Raw genomic sequence first — 16,911 nt, 5'->3', positions numbered from 1 at the left:
GCTAATGTTGTAGAGAGGAAAAATGATAATATTAGACATCACATAATTACCAGAGCACTGTGCTTGAGTAAGTGAACAGGGAGAGGTTCCAATAGAAAAGGAGAGAGACCAGCTTCACATGGGAGCATGAAGTTTTCATCTACCGAAACAGGGGGAAGGCACACTATATAATGCAGAGATCGGTAGGTGGAAGTTTTCAGCACTGGAACACGATGATCACATTTATATTCTCTCCCCTGTGAAGTGACAAGACTGTAGGGAAAGAGCTGAAGCAAGACCCTCGGAAGTCTTTATTAGTACTCTGGGTAGGGGAGGAGGGTGGACTTGAACTTGAATGGGAGCTGTGGATGTGATACAAAGTCACAACTGGGATATGTTTTAAAGTAATACCCATGGAAATTATCTTAGATTTGACAAGGGGGTGTAAGTGAGAAAGAAATTTCAAGGATGAAATTTCTAAGCTTTTGGTTTGTTAGAACTAGGAGGATTTTAAAATGTGGGATTTTAAGCCCAGAGGTTTACTTGTGACATTTTAGTTCTGAGAAGCCTATGGTTGAGCCAAGGTGGTCACATAAGGCAGGCAGTAGTCGACAGCACCTCACAGATGATGAGCCCGAAAAAAACACAAGTCTCCAGACAACACTGCGTAGAAGCGGACTCATACCAATTCTCAAAGAATTTTGTAAACCAGGTGTTAAACACAACCACTTTTAAAAATTAAATTAAAAGGCAAAAGATTTATATGATCTGAAGAGAAACCAGACTAATGAATGAAATCTTGCCATTTGCAATAATGTGCATGGAACTAGAGTGTATTATGCTAAGTAAAATAAGTCAGTCAGAGAAAGACAAACTTCATATGATTTCACTCCTATCTGGAATTTAAGAAACACAACAGATGAACATATAGGAAAGGAAGGAAAAATAAGATAAAAACAGAGAGAGAGGCAAACCATAAGAGACTCTTAAATACAGAGAACAAACTAAGAGTTGCTGAAGGGGAGCTGGGTGGAGGGATGGGGTAAATGGGAAATAGGTGACAGGCACTTGTGGGGATGAGCACTGGGTGTCTTATGTAAGAGATGAATCACTGGGTTCTACTCCTGAAACCAAGACTACACTGTGTGCTAACTAACTTCAATTTAAATAAAAAATAAATTTAAATTAAAAAATTAAGATCAACTTATAATTAAATTAAATAAATTTATTATAAATTAAATTAAATAAATTCAACTTATAAATAAATTAAACTTATAACTAAATTAAAAACATAGGTAATAGATACTCAAAACTCATGGCTTTCTAGTTACTTTACTACATTTTGCTATGATCTACACTCTTGAGATTATTTACATCTATGTGTCTTCACATTTCTTCCCAAATCCCCATTCAGCGTCATCACGGAGGGAGCTTGAAATCTGTCCTGGTGGGAGTATTTACACCACAGTAATTGGCAAATGCTTCAAATTTGAGCTTTATTTTCCCTAGAGTGCTGGTTACTAAGTATTAACTAGCACACTACCATCTGGAGATATATATTTGTTTGTCATCAGAGACGGTATTTATTCAGTTACTGAGATAAGTATGAATAGAGTGGCACAGTCAGATGAGTGTCCAACTTCAGCTCAGTCATGATCTCGTGGTTCCTGAGTTCAAGCCCCACATCGGGATTTCTGCTGTCAGCATTGAGCCGGCTTTGGATCCTCTGTCCTCCTCTCTTTGTCCCTTCCCACTCACAATCACTCTCTCATAGATGAACATTTAAATTTTTAAAAATCTTCACTTAAAAAAATAAATAAATAAATAAAATAGAGTAGAGAAGGCCAAGACTGCACATTCAGATCAGAACAGAAGGTAAAATCAGAAAAAAAAAGAAAAAAAAAAAAGACTGATTTTCAGTGGTCATCCTGAGTCTCGGGATAAAAAACCAGGAGTACATGACATCCTGGAAGATGAGGAAAGAATATATATACAAAATGTGATCTACTACAGCAACATCTGATGCTAAGTAAGTTGATACTGAGAACTGACCATTCACTTTGGCCTTATGGGAGGTAGTTGGTGACACTGTATTAGTATCAGTGTCAGTATAAAAGTATAAAAAGTATAAGTATCAAGTATAAAAAGGAGTTTGGCTGCAAAAAGAAGCAGAAAAATGAGACAGTAGCTAGGGGAAGATGTGGGTCAAGAAAGTTTTGTTTTGTCTTGAAAGAAAGGAGATATTGTGCCATATTTGCATTCTTATGCAGAAGACCCATCAGGTAGTATGAATTGCTACTGCAGGATGGAGAAGGACCAACTGCAGGACCAAAGTCTCTGAAAAAGTAAGAGGATAGGATGGAATGTAATCAGTGGAGGGTGTGGCTTATACAGGAACAGATTATCCATCGCAGCATGAATTCCAAGGTGGAGCATGTGATGTGGGAAATCACAATATGCCACCCCAAAATATGCCACGTGGGTGTAAGAATTATTTTGAAAAGGAGGCAAATGAGAATTAACAGATACAGGGGTGCCTGGGTGGCTCAGTTGGTTAAGCATCCAACTCTTGGTTTTGGCTCGGTCATGAGCCCACAGCTCATGAGTTTGAGCCCCACATTGGGCTCCATGCTGACAGCATGGGGCCTGCTTGGGATTCTCTCTCTCCTCTCTCTCTCTCTCTCTCTCTCTCTTTCTCTGCCCCTCCCCTGCTCGTGCTCTCTCTCTCTCAAGACAAATAAAAAATAAACTTTAAAAAAAAAAAAAAATTGACAGATACAGAAAGAAGTCTTCCCAGAGCTTCCCTTATCTAAGAAGAGAAACATCTGCCAAATGAGGGTTGCCATAACTTTCCTCTTGCAGGGAAACTTCAGGCCATAAAGAAGACAAAAACTCAGTGGGGACATGGACAGACACAAATTTTACTTCATTAGTCACCCCCACGTAGTAACCTGCCCACAGTTTTGCTGCCCCTCGAAGCCTAGAACGTTATTCCTTTGTCTCTCACTTCTCTACAAATTAATTGTTCTTTGTGAAGACTGTATGAGCCCAAATTCTAACCACTCCTTTGAGTTTCTCATCGAGTTCTCCGACATGTAAACACAGTGCACATGTTAATAAATTCTATTTCTGTCTTGTTAATCTGTCTTTTTTAGTTGTTTTTGGTTTTTTGTTTTGTCTTTGCTTGTTTGTTTGTTTCAGGCCTAACCACTGAACCTAAGAAGGTAGAGGAAGCTTTTCTCTTCCCTATAGCGGGTATAGGTGAAATGTTCCACCCAACCACTTGTCTACCTAACCCACACCCATACTTCATGTTTCAGCTCAAGTGTAATTGGTTCCAATAAGCATCCTGGGCCCCCCAACTATGGCCAACTGGTCTTATCTGTGCTCCCCTAGCATCCTAACAAAGTGCACAACATGTCACTTTCAAAACACATTGACATGATCCCTTTCCAGGTCCTTCTCATTCACGACCTGGTGCTCCTTAGCAGAGCACCTCATGCGTCAGCCCCAGCACAGTGCTGGCATGTAGGAGACCCTTAATAAATGTTATTAAATGGGATGAAACTGAAGAAGGGCAGCAGATATAAAGAAAAGGAAACAATAAAGGAAAAGGCATCACTATTTACTAGGGATCCCATTCAGATACAAATCACAGGGGATTTCTATCTTGAAGATGCAGAAATAATGAAAATTAAATTTGTAAAAATTAAACAGAAGAGAAAATACAAGAAAGCCTGGCAAAAGAAAATATGTCATGCTTTGGTATTAAGTAGCCTTCAAATTCAATTTCAGAATACCAGCCTTCAAAGAAAAATAGATTTTAAAATATCTCACAAAAATATTACTCAAAAGTAAGTGTGGTTTTCAAGCAAATGATTTTGGATCATTTTTCAATACTAAGTTTATTTTGAGAGAATCAAAAACACTGTTATCTTGTCATCTGTTCTCCAGATTTTTTTCCCCTAGTCATTTCTTTGCCTTTCCTATCACCTTAATTTAAAAGCAATCAAATGTGCTGTCACAGACACTAGATTATAACTTTAGGTACAAAACAAATAATGAGCAACTCTTTACAAAAAGAGAGTGCATAACCACTGACTGCAGGTAATATAACTAAGGAGAAAAGGCAGGCTAGAATTTTCTCTGATAACCTCCCTCAATATGAAATTGGTCCTCCAATCTCCAAAAACCCCAGGCTCTGTACTTAATAAGCAGACCTAAATATATTCTTCTTCTCCTAAGAGGGATGCAAGAACTGTGAGCCCAGAGAACTTGCTTCTTTTGGATCCCTCCTAAGGCAGACACCAGGCCTCAAACTCAGCACAAAGAGAATTATGCATCTGACTCTGGCAATCCTTGGAGGGCACTGAATAATTAATTTTCCACTTTCCCCACCCCCACCCCCAACATCCTACCTGATTCTTACCTAAAATCCCTGCACAAAATACTGCTCCTTACTGTTTCAGAAGTCAGGATTCCTCTATTCCAATATTTCCCAAACATGCCCTTATCATGTGAGTTACCTGGTGTGCTCTAAAATATAGATTCTCTCAAGACTCATTTGGAGACTGATTCCTCAGGTTTGGGATGGAGCCCAGTCTGTTCCGTTAAAATGTACATGTCCTAAATGAGAGATAACAGCCTGAGCTTTTGTTTTATTCGTCTTGTTTATATGTGACCTCTTTCAGAGAAGCATTTGAGGTGCCTAGCCACAAAGTGGACTAAGAGAAACTTCATCAATTCACAGTGTGATAAGACGCATCCCAAGCTGTCATTGCTCTCCTGGGTCATCAGCAGATCTGTTGTGCACCCAGTGCTCACCCCCTTAGCATTAACAGAAGAGTCCTAGGCCAGGAGTCAATCAACAGTGGACTTAACTCTCAGCCATTCAGCCTCAGCTGTGTGAACTCTGCAACTTATTGAAGACTCTGGGCTAACACATTTCTCAACTAGAAAGTGTTGGATTTCATGATGGGAGAGGGCAGCAGCCTACCTTAAAGGCAAAACAGGCCCAGCCATCCTGACCTCTCTGAGGCTTCTAGGGAAAAGTGCTAAATATGATGGATAACTATCCCACAACGCTCAAGGACCCTTCTCTGAGCAAATTCAAACCTAAAACACTCCCTTTTGCCATCTGTTATTGAATTGCATCCCCCTCCCCCGCAAGAATATGTTGAAGTCCTAACTCCCACTATCTTACAATGCAACCTTATTTGGAAACAGGATCCCAGCAGATGTCATCACGTGAGGATGGCGCCATATTGCATTAGGATGGGTCCCAATTTATGACCAGTTTCCTTATATGAAGAGGGAAGTTTGGACACTGAGGAAACAGCTATGTGAGGAAAGAGGCAAGCCTGAGTGATTTATCTATAAGCCAAAGGACACCAAGGATGGCTGGCAGCTCCTAGAAGCTGGAAGGAGGCCAGGAAGGCTTCTCCCCTAGAGCCTTCAGGAAGAATATGGCCCTAGCCACCTTGATTTCAGACCTCTGGCTTCCAAAACTCTGAGAGGATAACTTTCTGTTGTTTTAAGCTACCTAGTTGGTGGTACCTCATTATAGCAACCCTTGGTAACTAATTCACCATTTACCTGATAAAACACAACCACAGAATCATGGGAGTTCAAACAATATTTAACTTAGAGCCAAAACTCATACACTTATCTACCTCTTTAAAAAGCATTTTAGGGGTGCCTGGGTGGCTCAGTTGGTTAAGCGTCTGACTCTTGATATCTGCTCAGGTCATGATCTAGTGATTGTGAGATCAAGCCCCATGACAAGCTCCATGCTGAGCATGGAGCCTACTTGAGATTCTCTCTCTACCCTTCGCTGGTCCCATTCTCCTTCTCTCTCCCAAAAAATAAACACTTAAAAATAAATAAAAAGAATTTTTTAAAAAGCAAAAGTGGGGGCGCCTGGGTGGCTTGGTCGGTTAAGCGTCCGACTTCGGCTCAGGTCATGATCTCACGGTCCGTGAGTTCGAGCCCCACGTCGGGCTCTGTGCTGACAGCTCAGAGCCTGGAGCCTGTTTCGGATTCTGTGTCTCCCTCTCTCTCTGCCCCTCCCCTGTTCATACTCTGTCTCTCTCTGTCTCAAAAATAAATAAACGTTAAAAAAAAAATAAATTTAAAAAAAAAAATAAAAAGCAAAAGCGGAGTTTAAAAAGTGTACATACAAAGCAACCTTCCCCCAACTCCTGCCTCCTACCATCCTTAATTACACTTCATGTGACACTGAAATCCAATGTTGTTAACACACCTCCCCAGCAGTTTACAAATAGTGGGAAAGGAAAGGAACTGAGCATGTAGGAATGAAAATATTTGGCATGCTAATCAACTGCAAAAATAGCTTTATCAGGCTGGAATGAGATTGGGGTTTTGTCGATGTGACTGCCAGACAAAAATATTTAATGTTCTAGGAAATACTCTGGAGTTTTGCTATAATGTTACCCATTCTAATTCAGAATTCGATGTATGGGTTCATCCTGGATGTCCTCCAAATTGAGTTTATTATGGAAGATCCTCAGGGAGTCTTCTTTTAACAACTCATACACCTAAAACCTGGGAACAAAGAATGCCTCCAAGCAGTCAGGCTCCTATGGACCCCGTCTCATTTTGGTCACTGTGGAAGCACTAAAATATTATAAATAGACCAGGAAAATGGGGGAATTGCAGTCTTCCAAACAGAACTTACTATACATCATTTGTTTCCTCTCTATAAGGATTGGCTGCTAGCCATCAAATTTTCCAAAGACAGAGAGAAATTAACTATTCCCCCTGCTTCTTGTACTACCAAACAACTCACTCACTGAGGAATAAATACTCCCATACATCTGGTCTCCCAAATAAGATCTCTAAGACTTTCCTCCAGGAAACATACAAATAAAAAAATAGAGGCAGATGAGATAAAAGAGGTCTCGTGGGGAGCAGCATGTTAGTGGGGAGCAGCATGTTAGTGAGGAGCTTGCTAGAAAGTTGTCAGGACATTTGGTGCCTCTGTTAGTTTTGTGTATGATTCCTAAAAAATATCCTGTCCCTGGGTTTTGTTTGTTTATTTTGTTTTTGTTTGCTTGTTTGTTTGTATGTTACTGAGGTGGTGAGGGGATTAATTTCAATCTGCAGAAAGTTTCTTTTAATTGGCCCTTGTGAAAATGTTGAAGAGTAATATAATTTCCATGCTAATATACCTCTATTGTCATTTCCCTTTAGTACTCATCTATGGATAGCTTAATTTGAATGAACAAGTGCCCAAATTTTTAGTGGGCTGATATAAAATATACATAGCATAAGAATGCCAGGAATCCAGGGCCCCCCATTCATGAAGAAATGGTACTGGTAAATTTACTCAGGGCCACCAAAAAATAAGAGCCACTGACTTGACTGTAATTGACTCTAAATTCTGTCTCTAGATTTGGCAGAATAATCCTATAGCTGGAACTCAGATTTAACAAAAATCACTGCATGAGTACAAGTCATTATTAGGCAATTATAGTTTCTAATGATATGATCGTTTATATTTATACTGATAATATAATTAGTCCTAATCAGATTATGGGCTCCAATAGACTAAATATTTCTTTTTTTAAGTGTTCCTCATGCCAAGTGTTCCTCATTCCAGTCTAAGGGAATTACATTGTTATTACCTACAAGACAAAATATGCTTGTAGCCTTCTCCATATTTCTTAATACATAGAATAAGGTGAAGTAAAACACTCCACAAACAAAGCTTTCTTCTTGAGTTCCTTCCACTGCTTAACAGACACACACACACACACACACACACTCCAGAGGCATTAATGACTTTCACATTTGACTGCCCCTTCAGTGCAGACATGTGTTATTTTCACCACAGAGCACTGGAATCTTCAACTGAAAAGAAGTAAACACTGGGCATATATTTTTCCTCAAATCTGTATTCACTCACATAGCAGCCAATAGTTTTAACCTCGTTAGATAGAAAAGCTCTTCCCAGAGCTTCTTATGGGATCTTTTTCTTCCCTGCTAGTTCAACTTTCCATATCCCAACCCTGAGCTGAATTCTCTATCTTATCCTTTGGGCTACAGAAACTTAAAACAACTCACATGTAGGAAACATAGGTCCACCAGGCAAATTAAAAGTGAAACTTTTGTTTCAAAAACTTTTGAATCTTAATTCCAGCATTTCCCTGTCTTGAATGTTCTATCAATTTTTACACTTTTGCTCTGGACATTTAACAAATTGAATCACTATATTATGCTCAAAACTCTTAAACTCTTTTGTAGATCTACCTTTACGCCCATTCTATCTCCATATAACTTATACTTAAGTCATGTGTTATAGTATCTCTAATAGTAGAGAAGCAAAATCAGACCGTGGCTAAGACAAGGGCTCTGTAGTCAGTCTGCTCTGAATTCAACCCCAACTCTTATCAAGTACTATCTGTGTGACCTAGGGCACTTTACTTATCTAGTCTGTTCCTCAGTTTCATCATCTATGAGAATAATTTATATATCTTTTTCATAGGCCCATTATAAGGATTTACTGAGGGATTTTTCAATAAGCAATCAGAGGGGCATGTGGGTGGCTCAGTTGGTTAAGCATCCAACATTGGCTCAGATCATGGTCTCATGGTTCTTGGGTTCGAGCCCTGCCTCAGGCTTATTGACGTCAGGGTGGAGCCTGCTTCAGATCCTCTGTCCCCACCAACCCCCTGCCCTTTCCCCAGCTTACTCTCTCACTCTCTTTCTGTCTCAAAAATAAAACCTTTTTAAAAACAATCAGAAACATTCAAGAAACTAAACACAAAATACAAACAATTAACTAAATCCCACACGGAGGGCAGTGGACTAAGAATAGATGGAAAAATTCAAGGTAAAAAGGTGAAAGCCAAACTCAAAAAGACATGTCAGCATGCAAAAGAAAACTATAAGCAGATTAAAATAATTGTAGAGAATATGGACAATATAAAAGATGAAGAGAAAGGTGACATCATATGGTACTTTCTATGAGAGATGTCTCATAGAAAGAAATAGTTGTCTCTGGAGAAGAACCTCGAACAAAAGGAAGAAAATGTAACAGCAACCCAGTAGAAGAAAATGTTTCTAAACATACAGAAGTCTAGTATATGCAAATCAAAAGAGGCTACTATTTTCCAAGAAAAATCAAAGTAATGTTACACCTAACAATTTCGTGATAGCATTTTAGAACAGCAAGAACAATGATAATGATAGAATTCATTTAACCACCTCTTACCTCTTTCCCACCTCCCACCACCCACCACCTCTTACAGAAAAATAAAAATCAGCCTAATCTCTTACTTCTCTTCTGCAATATTAAATGTCAGGACTAAATTACGCAAAATTCAAGCTATCGTTGAAGTTCAAAATATAAAGCATTTCAGCCATGCAAAAAGACTCAGAAAACACACATCTCTAAAGAAATTCCTTGAAGCACTCCAACTGACCAAGAGAACAGAGCTAATAGGGTCCCTTAAGGCCTGTTAAAAAGAGATATTAAGTCTAAGAAGTCTAATTTTAAGTCTGGATATAAAGTTGTAAAGCAAAATACGTCCTCAAAGAGAAGATATATGATATTTAAAAAATAATGTGAGTACAATTGGTAATGTCTAAAATACAGGAGCATCAGTATAGAAGACTGAGAAGTCAGAGAAGGTAGTGGATGCTATGGAATTGGAGAAAAGAAAGGTGTCCTAGATTTCATATGTCAAAGAGGAGGACCCAAAAGAAAACCCTTCAAGTATCACATATTAAACACAATTTGAGGAAACTTTTGAATTTCGTGGAATGGAAATATAGACTTCTCAAAACATTTGACAGTATAAAAGCAAGGACAATAGATAGAAAATGAAAGAAACTTCTAGGGAGGCATTTCTATTAAGGTATCAAAAACAAACAGAATTAACACCAACTATAGCAAATATGTCAGCTATGACCCTGGTATTAGGTAAATGAACATTATATGAGCTTCCCAATAAAAAGACAAATAGTATCCTGTTTGGTTACAAAATTGGGGAGATGGGGAGTGAACTCTTACATATAAAATAGAAGCAACCAAAACATATTGATATGAGATGATTTTTTTTTTTTTTTAACGAACAGGCAGAGCATTTTTGTCAAAAAAAGCTACCTATGGTCAAATATTAAAGGCAGATAAAAGTAATTCTAAGTAAATACTACATGAGACAAAATCAAGTATAGGATAATGATAGCATGTAAAATAATACAACTACCATATACCACTACTAACCATAATAACCACTAATAAAAATACAATTTCCATTAAGTGTTAAGCACCAAAATAATATTGTACCATTGTGTATAAGAAAAAAATTATTACACATTTAAGGGAAGTATTAAAAATAATATTAGCAAGAGCCTTTAGCATATCTCTGAAGGCTCTAGGAGAGTATTCTGCCTTGCCTTCTCCTAGGTTCTGGTGGTTGCCAGCATTTGTGACATTCCCTGGCACCCCATAGCTATTAGTTAATCATTCCAATCTCTGCCTCTGTCTTCACCTGGCCTTCTTACCTATGTGTCTCTGTGTTCACTGGTCTGCTTATAAGGACACTAGTCATTAGATGTAGGGCTTATCTTAATCTGAGTTCATATTAACTAATTACACCTGCAAAGACCCTGTTTGCAAAGAAGGTAACACTCTGAGGTCCCTAATAACATGAATTTTGAGAGGACAGTAGTCAATTCAGCATATTATGCTATAGAGAAAATCCTAAGAAATCTCCAGCTTTGGAAATATTACAGATCACTTCCTCTGGCTGTGACAAAATAAAGCAGAAAAAGAATTACTTTGACATTTTAGAATTTCTTCCTAAAGTACTCTCAAGGCTGAGGAGGAAATGAGATGGGTACACAATGTAAAAATAATGGTGAAAACTATACTTATACAAATGTAAAGAATACTGTCTAAAATGCACTCAGAGGAAAATTTGTTTTTAACATATTTCTTATTAAAAGTGAAGTGATTAAATAAGCTAAGCTTTCAACTCTAGATATGAGGGAAATAAGAAAATGAAGTAGGAAAAAGAAATAACAAAGACAAAAGAAGATCTTAAAGATACAGCATCTAGTAAAATTGATAAATAAATCTAATTTTGGACAGTTATTCCAAAAAACTGATAAAATAGACAAACGTCCAAGCAGGATAAGCAGGGGGTGGGACTAGGATGGGGAGGGAGAGAGAAAGAGAGAATGGCTGAAAAGACAACAAAACATTGGATGGTTAATGGGACAAAATCACAGTAAACAGGAGGGTTCTTAAACAGTACAAATAATGCTGCAGTTGTAATCATCAATCAGTATAGAATCAAGAAGGAGACCCCCCACCCCCGCCTTCAGGAGTGGGGCACCCATCTCACCCACTGCCAGGAATATGAATGCATTTGGAGGCCATGTCCAGGAGCTGGATTTGTGCAAGGTCCAAAGGAGCCCCCTCACCCAAAGTCACACTCCCCTTCCTGGGGGCAGCACATGCATGTGATGACTGGTCAACTGGGGAAACTCTGAAGAGCCATCCCAGCCCTAGAGCACCCTAGAGCATCAGCTGAAGCCTCTGTTGCCACTATATCACAGTTCATTCCTCCTGCACAGTTGCTGGCCCCCACATTCACAGTGTACTCCACACACAAATCTCAAAGGTTCCTCTGAGTCCATGTCCCAAGGAACCAGAACTGCAATGAGAACTCTTTATGTCCAGTTCACCTCTGTCTTCCTTTGTTCTTCCTACTGTTCTGACCACAAATAGTGTCTGGTACAAAACAGGTAATCAATATTGCTGAAAGCACCAATAAATAAAGTGGGGCGGGGGGCTGGTGGTGGGGGAGGAAAATATAATTAATAAAACCAACTCCAAAAGATATTGAAGCCTGAAAATATTATTTGCAGAAGAAACTGGAGGTGTGGAAAAGGTATAAAATTGTCCCCTGATCCATCCCTCCAAGGATACCTGACCTAATTGTTTCATCAATCAAAAATTTTAAGGAGAAAATAATTATAGACCATAGAAAAATGTGGCTGTCTTCTCAAATCACTTTATGGAACAAACATATTCCTTATCCAGATATTAAAATCTGACAAAGCAACTACAGATCAATTTCCTTGTGGATATCTAGGAAAATCTTAGATTAAAATCCTGGCAAATCAAATACAAAGAATATTAAAAGAAAAAAGAATCGTGATTAAGCAAAGGTATACTCTAAGAATGCCGAGATGTTTCAACATAGAGAAATCTATTACCTTGAATCACCACATCATTAAGTCAAAACATAAAAACTATATAAGCATCTCCAAATATGCTAGAAAGGCATGGGGCCAAATTATCTCTTTTCCTAATAAAATTCTTGAAAACCAACTACAGAATAATACTTTAGTAATATAAAGAAGAATATCTATCTAAGACATCAAGCCATAACATTCTTCTCAAAAGTCAATACTCTTAGGGGTGCCTGGGTGGCTCAGTCTGTTAAGCATCTGGCTCTTGATTTTGGCTCAGGTCATGATCTCACAATTCGGGAGATTAAGCCCTGTATGGGGTTTCACACTGAGAGTGCTGAGCCTGCTTGGGATTCCCTCTCTCCCTCTGTGTATCTCTCCCTCTCTCTCTCTCTCTCTCTCTCTCTCTCTCTGTCCCTCCCCTGCTCACATGCACTCACACTCATGCACATGTGATCTCTTACTCTCGCAAAATAAACATTTTATTTTTAAGTCAATAGTTTTAGATTAATGATTGCCAAACACTGGGCTGGAGAAGGGCTTTGTAAGGACAACTACATACATATGTAAATTTTTATTTGCCTATAGGCAACTACAAAAACTATTTTAAAAATCCAAAACAATCCGTTATAACAAACTGAGGCAATACGTATTTGAGACAAATATGTATTTAACAAGTATATTATCTCTGATAAATAAATGACTTACAAAATTAATAAGAACAAGTTGAACACCGAAAGGAAAATTGGGTCAGGAATACAAATAGGCAATTCACAAAAGAAGAAATGAAAAGATCCAATAAATATATGAAAACAAAAAAACATACATTCAACTTTAGAAATAATAAAATTGTAAATTAATACACCAGTGAAAAACCATGGTGTTAATACAGATCTCAAATAGATGTTTCTACCTTTCTTAAGAGCAGCTTGATAACATGTATCAAAAGTCTTAATATTTATAAATTTTGATTCAAGTAAGTCTGCATTTACAGATAGGAGTCTCAGTAATGTCACAAGATATACGCATAAAAATGGTTAGTTTTTTATAATATAAAAATAAAAACAATCTAAATATTCAGAATTAGAAAATGGATAAGTAAATTATGACCCATCTACATGGTGGAATTGTTTACTATCTCTAAAAATAAAATTTACTAAAAATTTTTAATAACAGGAAAAATGTTTGATATATAATATAAAGTGACAAAAGCAAGATACCAGTGTGTAGTGTATGATTCTATCCAAAAAAAAAAATGATTTTATTTATTTATTTTGAGAGGGGTGGGGGGGAAGACAAAGGGAATCCCAAGCAGGCTTCTCACTGTCAGTGCAGAGCCCAACACGGGGCTCGAACCCATGAACAGTGAGATCATGACCTGAGCCGAAATCAAGAGTCAGACACGTAACCGACTGAGACAGCCAGGTGCCCCCAAAAGATGAAAATCTTTTTCTTGGAAAAAGGAAACATGACATAAGATCAAGAAGGGTTTTCCCTCAGTTGTGAGATTATAATGGTCTTTTCTGCCTTTTTGTACTATTTTGCATTGTACACATTTCATTAAATGAATATATATTGCTTTTACAGTTGGGGCAAAAAGCACATTAAAAAATGCATTTCCAGGGCTCCTGGGTAATTCAGTCAGTTAAGCATCTGACTTCGGCTCAGGTCATGATCTCACAGTTTGTGAGTTCTAGCCCTGCGTCGGGTTTTTGTGGGCTCAGTGCTGACAGCTGGAGCCTGCTTCAGATTCAGTGTCTCCCTCTCTCTGCCCCTTCCTCCCTTCCCCCCCTTCTCAAAAATAAATAAACGTTAAAAGTTTTCTTTTTTTTTTTTTTTTTAACGTTTATTTATTTTTGAGACAGAGAGAGACAGAGCATGAACGGAGGAGGGTCACAGAGAGAGGGAGACACAGAATCGGAAACAGGCTCCAGGCTCTGAGCTGTCGGCACAGAGCCCGAAGAGGGGCTCGAACTCACGGACCGCGAGATCGTGACCTGAGCCGAAGTCGGACGCTTAACCGACCAAGCCACCCAGGTGCCCCAAAAGTTTTCTTTTTTAAAGTTGCATTTCCTCCACTCTGATGACAGAGATCTAAGAAAATCCTTTGCCTTTTAAATTTTCTGTTAAGAGAAGTGCTATGTAAGACTCATTGGCCTAGTAGCCAGATACTCTCCTGGGCACTTGAGTGATGCTTCACAAGTGATACAAGGCTCTTTTCCGAATGCTGTGGAATAATATGTGGGACAGGGAAAAAAAACAAACAAACGGAAAAACCTTGAGAGTACAGACTGTTAATAACCTCCAGGGCTCCCGGAAATCCATGCATGTATTTAATTTGAACAAATTAATCCTTTAAGGCATGAGCCTTCCATAGCCTATGATGCCATTTCCCACTTAGAATATTGGGGCCAGGTGGAATTAGGTTAAACTGCATTTTGTAGATAATTTTGAAAGGTAAAAATGGGAGGAGGAGGATTAGGAATATTGGGTGGGGATGGAGGAAGAAAGGAGGGGTGGGAGGGAGGGAAGAGGGAAAGTTGAATAAGGGCCTAAGAGGAAGTCAGATCTGCATTGCTTTCATTCCTGCTGCTTATACATAAAAGACTTCACTCTGAAGAGACAATAACCAGCTCTGTGGCCCCTCGAGACCCAAATGTGCCCATTGTTAACCTCATTCTACAGAAGAAGAATCTTTCAAATAAATCAACACAATAGCTCATCTAACCTTATACTTGGTCGATAATCAAGGTGGGGAGAAAAGCCAAGATTCTGATCTCCTGTCTTGTATCAATTTTAAAGCAGTGTCCCATTGTATATTAAAGACTTCTATCATGCTAAAGTGCAGGAAACTAATTGGAATCATTCTGGCTTTCGTGACTCATAAACTTAATGCTCTTTTAGCATCATTTTGGCTGAGCAGATTTCCTAACCACAGTTTAATAGCAAAAGACATTTAAAATAACAAGCTCAAGTCTTTCCAACCTCTCCAATTAGAGTAAAATAAATTGGCTCTTAGAATTAGAGGCTGTGCCTTCTCTGGCTATGGAATATCTCATTGGTTTCTCGTATCTTAACTATGAAGGAAAATGACAATTGCTAATACTCCATTTTCATCTTGCTCCTAGCTACCAAATATTCCTACTCAAACTGAAACCACCTGCTTGGTCATGTACTTTAACTGGGATCATTTTTTCATTGTTTGGTTGACTTTTCTTCATTAGTTATTGTAGCTTTCATTTTGTCTCTAAGAAAGGCATGAGGTTTGGTTTGTTATGTCTGGAACAATCAAAAGGATTTTCATGTCATCATTGTCAGCTAATATTTACTGAGTTCTAGGCTTCGTTTAAACCAAACTACAGATGAGTCTTCCCTATATCTTTGTATTTTAAGGAATAATAGGTAATCACATTGCTGTAGAGTGTCTTTGGTGACCTTTTTGTCCTTATCATTTATTTGGTGGAAATAGTCTCTGATCATAAACCAATTCTTAGCAAAGATATCAGATTGTTGAGCCACCAGGTTTGAGGTTTGATCCTGGGGACCTTATCTTATTATGCCTCTATTGTTTATTCCTAGTTTACCTAAGTCAACCTTTATTTCTGGTTTAAAAGTACATGAGTGGAGTTCTTTTCTGAGACTTTAAATACAAAATAACTACTTAAAAGAAACCAAAACAAACCAAAGTGATCCAACCTTTTACTTGGACATAATGATTTTATACACACACACATACACACTCCTACAATATAATGTACCCATATTTATCAGCAACCTCGCCTCAGTAGAACAGCTAATATCTTACCTGCAACATTCCTTTGGAGACATTGGTTGCCTTAGGCTCTCCAGGAGTGGAACCTTTGTGCATGAAGGGGCTAGGAATTAAAAGTCACTTGGGTCACTTGGAAATACAAGAAACTATGAAGTTAAATTCTGCCTCATCCAGTGTGTGCACTTTTTCCTCCCACTGTGACTTCATGTCTTCTCTGGGATTTGAACCAGATTGATTTCTCTGCTGTTCCACTGGCTTCTTCCCCATATGACAAGTACATTGGCTTTCTGACTTCCACTTCGGTTTTTCCTAGTGTTTACTTAGCTCCTACTCTACCTCAGTTTGTGTAGTTGGCCACAACCTGCTTTTTATTCTTGGCTTGGCTCAAGCTTTCAAGCTTCCACTATTTGGACACAGACTTTCATTCATGGCCAGTCACATCCATGCACTAGCTCTAATGCACTTGTAACTGACTGCATGGATGCTCTAACAGAAGGCTAGAGACAACCTCAACCCCACTCCTCATCCCCAATATTTTTCTTTGTGTCAGCATTTCCTAATTCTTTCCATCTTTTAAGTTCCTCACAGGTAGATTGCCTACATGGTACAATTTATTTATTTATTTACTTATTTATTTATATTTATATTTATATAAGTTTACATTTACATTTTACATTTTTACATTTACATTACATGTAAATTTACATTTACATTTTTATATAGACACAAATAGTTATAAATATGTGTGTGTTCACGTGCATGTATAAAGCTTTGGTCAATAGTTTTTTCTTTCTGCTTCTTTTTTTCTCAGTCTCTCCCTTTTCTTTCACTTTATAGGTGTAATTCTCAGAATATCAAAATCTGTCTGACAATTAAGCAGGATAATTCTCACTGAGAAAGGACTAATTACCTTTTTTTGGTTTCTTTTCTTT

General features: G+C 38.2%; 1 long non-coding RNA gene across 1 annotated transcript in view; it reads right to left on the bottom strand.

Moving 5' to 3' along the window:
- The window catches only part of LOC122217481, a 235,454-nt gene that overhangs the window by 122,048 nt on the left and 96,495 nt on the right, over positions 1–16,911 (bottom strand). The window contains exon 6 of the long non-coding RNA XR_006201524.1: positions 16,013–16,082. This is a non-coding gene — a long non-coding RNA (uncharacterized LOC122217481). The remainder of the gene's footprint in view (positions 1–16,012; positions 16,083–16,911) is intronic.

Source organism: Panthera leo, chromosome B1, assembly GCF_018350215.1.
Source record: "Panthera leo isolate Ple1 chromosome B1, P.leo_Ple1_pat1.1, whole genome shotgun sequence".
NCBI lineage: Eukaryota > Metazoa > Chordata > Mammalia > Carnivora > Felidae > Panthera > Panthera leo.
The sequence above is the reverse complement of the archived record's forward strand: the minus strand, read 5'-3'. Positions and strand labels throughout refer to the sequence as shown.